The following is a 7922-nucleotide window of genomic DNA, read 5'->3' on the forward strand; positions in this document are numbered from 1 at the left end:
TAATTCATTTTGAATGTCTTTTCCGCAGTAGTGGTCAGAAACATCACCCTTTACAGCTAATCGCAAGTGCTCTTCCATAACTGGATCAAATTTGGCTTGTTAGTTTATCAAACCCAAGAACTTTCCATTATTTGGCGTATATAGTTTGTCGGAAGTACCTCTAAACGCCATATTGTTTTCAGCTAAATACAGTGTAATATGCATTAATCGAGACAAAATATTATTCCACCTTGTAGTTTCCTTTCTAATCAAATGTTGCTCTTGACAATCTATTGTTTTTCCCGTTTTTAATCTTAGTTCAGCCTCAATCCATGAGAGGTAAAACTTCTTATGAAAAGTGCTACTTTCATGAACTTTTAACATTTCTGATAAGTGTTTCCAGTCGTTATATCCTTCAAATGCTAAATTCGACGTTGAGATGCTATCAAATAGCCGGCAACAAAAACAGTATACTCGATTTTTAGAAACTGAGTATATTAACCAAAGACGCTGAATTTTTATTATTCATTGTTTGCAAGTTTTTTGGTAAAATGAGAATTTGAGAAATGCCGCCCTGTGTCATTCTTTGGATAATTATCAATGTGAGTTTGCACTGGGCCATGAGTTATTATATGATCAATAATTTTGCTATTTCGAGTGAGTGGCCAAGTGGCTGGATCCGATATATTTGGAACAAGAGAACTAACGTCATCTAGAATTTGTATTTGTTGTACATCACCAATAGTGTCATCCTGATCAGCATCTGTAATTGTAACACAACTTGTCTCCTCACTTCGGGAAACTTCGTCCACAATCTCTTCAACAGCTAACTGATCTGACTTGTCAGACAAAGACTCCACTACCGATGCATTCGTTTGTATTTCAGATGTAGATGGCACATTAAGGTCTTGATTTTTTGTTGTGATATATTTGCCTATATTCATAAACTTTTTTGTTTTTTCAAATTCCTTCTCTTTTTCTGCTTTTCGTTTTCTATATTTTGACCCAGATGGTTTTCTTTTGAAAGGATCAACGTGTTCAGACATTTTGTACTAATCAAATCTGCAACAAATTAAATCTGCGTAAGTCCGATCATTTCTATAAATTAATTACCATGGTAAATATAACGTTATTGAGTGAGGACGACCAAAAACGCTTTATATTCAGGAAAGCGTTAGCATACACGTGAACTACGATCGAAAAATCTAGGTAAGGTAATATTGTCATGGCAGCGGAATAATTGTGAAATGTTATATTTAAAAGCTTGTGTTACGTGATAGTGCTTAGATTTGTATGAAAAAAATCACGATCATCCACTCGTTCCCGAAAAAATGACTTCTATGTACAGTCAGATGCAAAAGTCGGTGGACACTTTTCACCTTTAACACAAAGGCTTACGAATCACGAATGAACAGTGTTCATCCAATTTTACACTTGACCGTACCTCCTCGACAATCATTTATTATCTCCGTGTTAAAATTTCATCAACATTATATAGTCAGTTCCAGAGATATTTTATAATATATAATTTACTTTAAATTGATTACCCCACTCCAAACATAACATAAACAAACAAACAAATGTTACCTCTTTAGTATAATAAGTAAAGATAGTTAAAATAAAATTGTACTTACCTAATTAGTGAAATAATCCGTCATAAAGCAAATACCTACTTAAACACTATTTGTATTTCCACTTTTTGGGTAAAACCTATGTCACTCTGTATACACTATGTCTCCTATGTCGGCGACAAAAAGTAAAAAACATGCACTTCGTAACTTAGCGTGGACCGCCTGATTACTGCGTCTGTTTGTTTTAAAATATGTAATTGAAGGGCACAGGGGAAAAACATGCAATGTCACAGAGACAATAAACTGAGAAAATGCTAAATTAAACTTTTGATCCTTGAAAAAAGGTACAATAAAGTTTCAAATATAAGAAAAATATATTTATTTATAAAGAAAATATATTTTTGTTGGTGTGTAGTAAAAAAAAACCTTTTCATTCTTATGTTTATTTAGTTAGCACAGGAAAACGGATCAAAGTCAGAAAATACAGGCAAATAATATGCAATGTCCATGATATATTTATTGTTTAAGTATCATTATATTTTATCTGTGAAAAGTATTGCTTAGCTTTTGGTCCACAAAACTTTGAAAGGGCCTGGATATCCATAAATTTTGCCTTTGAAACTGGAAGGCTCTTATTATAAGATCGATCTGGCAGTACAAACTCTGAGTCACAAACACTTTGAGAGTCATTACGGGAATTCGATTTTTTTTTAGGTGTCATTAGAATGGATGATGTCCAAGAAGAATTGTAGTGCTCTCTGTGAAAAACCAATCTTGGATGATCCTTTTCAACCCTTATTTCTCTAATGGGTCGAGATAAAAAAGGACATGTCTTCTTATACATTGGGGATAGAAAGGTTGTCCATTTTCTGACCAGTGGTTGATCAACTTCAATCACATGAAAGGGGCATGGCTTCTGTCTAGCTTCACGAATCACTTTAATCCACTCATCAGGCGTTTCACAAGGTGATTTCTGGTTTATGCAACCCATATTTCTGTCACATTCCAAATATGAGTGACCGCGAATGAGAAATATGATTTTAATCATGTCTAAGCGTTTTGCACTGTGTACAACATAATGTATGAACCGAAACACAGTATAATTCTTATTCTGGCCACCGCAGGAATCACAGAATATCACTAGTTCTCGAGTATTTTTATTTAGCATATTAAATATATAGTGATGGAGAAATGAACAGACTTCATCAGATCCTTTTTTTGCTGTAGTTTCTGGGTAGCTGAAGAAATATGATTTTGATGTAGAGAGTTCATGGATGTTAAACAGATTTAAGGTTAGTTGTCTTTTATAGTAAACATCATTTGTGGTAATGTTCGGCATACTTAATTTTTTTTGAAAGTCCATTGCAATAGCTTCCTTTTGAGAAGATGACTGACATTGAACCCTAGTTTCTCTTTTTCGTTTATAGAAAACATTAGCCTTCAATTTATGTAACTTATTCTCAGTTTCTAACTTTTTTATTTCTTTTTCAATGTTATTCTTTTCGAGCTCGGAAGCATTCTTCAGATTTACTTTGAGAGCTTTTGTCTTAGCCAGAAACTCATCACAACTACTGCAGGTATCACTTCTTGGATATCCAAATCCTATATTAAAATGATTTACGAATATAGATCGATATGTTTCGTAGGATAGTTGATTTTTGTATTCGAACATATTATACATTTTCTTGACATTCAACTCCTCTGGCAGATAAATTTTTGAACTGTCATGTAAGCTGTAATGACTTTTTCTTCCACGAAATGACCTTAGATTTAAGCATTGGACTCACTCAGTTTCTTAGGACGGTGGCTATGTTTTCCTCTCATGTCAGTTGGGGCTTTACCTGTTGTGAGTAACGATTTTTTATTGTACATATTCTTTGTCTTGTTACTCCATGTATTGCACTAAATGCTGTGGCACACACTGGCACATCAAGCTGCTGGGTTTCGTCTACAACTCTCACTCTGTAGGCGTAATTTGCTGTATGTAACTTAACTTCAGATTCTTCTTTTCTACGTCTTCTTTGAATTTCCAAAACACTTATTAGACCACATAAATAAAGGTTTTGTTTATCCCTAGATGGCAATAGGTTGAAATCCTTTAAAATTCTAGCCCTTTGTTCCTCATTCACAGCTTCAAAGCACTTGTATCTTTTGCAATTACAACTTGGACCAGTTTCATGACTTTGAAGTCTGATCTTTTTATTAACATCCGACAATCGACCGTAAAGTTTACGTTTTTTTGTAGGTTGCTTTAGATTAACCTCGTTTTCTTCTTCTGACGACATTTTCAATAAAAGTATATAAAATTATATTAAACACACGCCACAACATAACAGGACGAACAAAATAACCTCAAAAACAAGACGTCATTAAAAAAAGTCAAACTGACAACCATGGACAATGCTTATTTTTCTCCTGTACGACTTGGACATTGCTTGTTATTGCACTGTATAAATATTTTATTATGAATATTACTCCGTGACTCTGCATGTTATTGCAAAGTGTGTTTTGGCGTTTCGTTCTAACAAATTTATACTATACAATGCTATTGCCAGTTCAAAAAATATAAAAATGTGACATAGCATGTTTTTCCCCTGTACCCTTCAATTGCGATAACTGTTTTTGTCAATAATTCTCGAAGATCTCTCTTTTTATTTTCACTTATCTGTTGCCTTTGAGCTATATACTTTGATATTTTTCCAACATTTGTTGGAATAATATCACAGACATTTGTCTGAGGAAGAGTTTGCCTACGCTCGATGTGACCATTTACCAATTCCATGCCTAATTTCTCTAGAAACAAGCGTCTTTGTACGGTTTTTTTGGTGTCACCGTATTATAAGTAAGCATTAAAACATGAAATATCTATCATATTATGAAATAGAGCTATTGGCCACCTTCTAGTCATTCGTTTACAACTACAGGCCGTAACCATTTTATCTAAAAAATAAACAGTACCTTTCGTTGTATTATGTCCATGATCATTTTTGGTTTCTTCTGCTCTGAGTCATGTATTTCTATTTTGTTGTGATTTGTGCTCAACAGAATTACATTTTTATATTTTTAGGAATGTACGAAACAAGAACTATTTTTGAATTGAATGCAAAAGTAGACGAAAACACAGGTTTCTTCGTATCTAAAAGGTCTATAGGCAATAGCCGTTAATTTTTCCGTAAGGTTCCAAGAATGGTTAGTTAACGATCTAAAAGTTTTTCAGCTAATTCATAGGATGTAAAAAAAATGTCACATGTAAGATTGTAGCTCGTAAAATTTCTGTCAGACCCAAAACTACACGCATTCCTTGATTGATAACACTGAATTGAACGAATATGTCTTGTTTGACTGTCACTCAATATCCAGAATTTTATGACAATTTTACTTGAAATTTCTTTTGAAGCATTTCAGGGACATTATTGCCCAAAATATAGGTCTTACATAAATATCGGACCATAAGCTTTCTAAACTTTCATCGTTAGACTTGAACACTCTAGCAAAAATAAGAATACCTAGATATGCATCTAACTTCGTTTCATCTAGCGCTTCCCATTTATTTCCGAAACGTGAACAACCTTCTATATTTGTTTGTTTCAAAATTATAAATTTTATACGCCTATTTATTAATAAATCAAAAGAACTTTTAAATGTATTTGTGCGATTAGAAGCATACCTGGTGTGTAATTTTTACTCAAACGACCTCTGACTTCAAATGGAGTTCTTGACCATACAATTTCACCATATTTCGATAACATTTGGTTTTCATTAGCACTGGTATTGGTAACGTATCTTGAAAGAGGCTTCTTCATCGCTCTTTGTGTCGTTACTACTGCTGTCATTGTCTGAACTATGTTGAAAATTGTCGGCAGGATTTTCATCCAAACTATTCTCTGAAATTAATGTTATGTAACCGCATGCAAATGTAAACAAATATTTTTTCTCAAATTACTTTCAACAATAACACATTCAGTGATGATTGAGGTTTGACAAATATTTATAAATTGTAAGTGTATCCTGAGAATGCAACAAAGCATTATTGTTAACGAAACACGGGCTTATCTGACCTTCTTCAAAGTCCCTGAAAAGATCTGAAATTGTTTTCCGGCCGTCAATGTATTCACGAGTAGAATATTTTATGATATAATAGGATTCAATTCGTGGTATAGCATCTATGAATTATTTTATGTACTTTATTAGTTGTTCGTCAATCCTTACATGATTGATGTGTTGTCCTCTCCAATCTCGTGATAGGGATGTGCAAATGAAAAAATATATCGATTTTTGATATATCGATATTGTTATTGATTATTTGTGATAAAGTGAATGATTGAATAACTCTTAAATGAATGAAATTGCTTGGATTGTTTTGTAGTTAGTTAGTGTTCAAATCTGGCGATATTGTTTTCAATACATAATGTAATAGAAACTATAGATGTATAAAATATAACAATGCATGATAGGAAATGAAAATAATAAACAATGCTGAATACATAATTTGTATTTATTCATTATCAGATGAGAAATCATCACTATCACTTTCGGTGACATTAATTATAAATCTGTCTGAAACATTGTCGATCATGTTGCCGAGACCATACATTTTATCCTCTTCTTTAATTATATGAGCAATGCAGCTACTCCATTTTTCAGCCGTGATATGTTGAAGTCCTTCTTCAAAAAGTTTTTTTACTTCTGACATTTTGAAAGTTTTATTATTTTTTGCAACATATCCTTTAGCCTGCGCCCTTACCAATTCAATGGGTTTGAGCTCACAGTGGTATGAGGGCAGACGTAAAACAATTATCCCATTCTGCATTGCCATACGTCCACAACATACTTGTCGGAATCTCGTTTGTGCTGCCGTACAATGTCTATAAGATTTGCTTTCACCATTGTTGCTTCAAATGAAACACTTTTGCTTGTTAACCATTCTTGTATTCTAGCTTTAGTCCAAGACATTGTAGGCAGTGATTCTAGTTTTCTGGAGTGGTAGGGGGCATTATCCATCATAACCACGAAATTAGGTTTTAAGTTTGGCAAGATCTCACTAAACCATTTCTCAAAACAATCGCTATTCATCTCTTGATGATAATCTTCTTTATTATTTTTGGCTTCAAATATTAATATGCTGTCTTCAACAAATCCTTCTTCCCCGCCTATATGGCCGATAATTAATCTTTTTCCCCTTTCCTGTAGGCTGTTTTAAGCCAGTGGTCAAGCCGTCTAGGATGCCGTCTAGGTTCGGTGCATGACCTTAAAGATAGTAAAAAAATTATTATTGAAATTTAAATATAATGGAAATTTTAAATAAATAATAAATTTTTAATGAGTAATAAATACCTTCGTTAATCCAGGTTTTATCTTGGTAATAAATATACCTTCCTTCCCTTCGATACTCTTTAATTTTTCGAAGGTATCGCTGGCGCCCTAAAATAATATGTCTGTCAATTAAAATGCTATGTCTTGACTTAGTGAAATATTTGAAATTTAAATGTTTCATAACCTTTCTCAATGTACTCCAAGAAAAATTAGGTAAGTCTGGATCTTCATTGACAACCTTAAGAATCTGTAAAATCATAAAACAAAGTTTTTGATTACGCAAGTGTGCGCAAAATAATTTCGTTTAAGATGAAGAATATTCTGATAGACAAATAATATAATGCAATAAAAGAAATAAAGTTTAAGTTACCTCTGTGATGGTGGGTGGCTCATGTTCATAAAAAAATTGATGGACTTTTCGCCTTATAGCGGCAAAAGTAAAATCGTCCAATTTATCTTTGAAGCAGTGCTTCGGTCCACGGTTCTCGGTAGACTTAAATTGTTTATTTTCTTTGTATTATTTTAATACACTGTAAACTGATTTCACACCAATTCCTAAAACGTCAGCTGTTTTCTTCGTCTTCGTTTGGCTTCGTCTAACAAAATACCTCGGCCTCGTTTCCTTTTAGAAAGGTACGAGTAGAGTGTACTGCTGCTTCACAACCACCTCCGCTTCGAAAACCGAGTTGAATTGGTTGAAATTTGATTTTTAGGGTGGAGACTACGTGCCTAAATGTTTTTACTACTACTTTTGTACAATTTATATGCCGAACGGCGAAAAGTGGTCCCGATTGCTATTGGACGGATACTTCCGTCTTTCTTATTAAAGGAACAAAGTCTTTTACCATTAAGATGTGGTAAAAAGGTTGAAATCACCTATAATATTATATATAATATTATAGGGATAGCATAAAATTGCAAAGATTAGTTATGCCACTCAAAAGGACCTTGCCAGCGTCACCGGCCAAGGCACTCACAAGATCTTAAAGATGTTGTGGAGTGATACCATCAATGCCACTTACAGACACGCTAGGGAATGACATAATGACGGCATAGGTA

This window comes from Vanessa cardui, chromosome 24 (assembly GCF_905220365.1).
Source record: "Vanessa cardui chromosome 24, ilVanCard2.1, whole genome shotgun sequence".
NCBI lineage: Eukaryota > Metazoa > Arthropoda > Insecta > Lepidoptera > Nymphalidae > Vanessa > Vanessa cardui.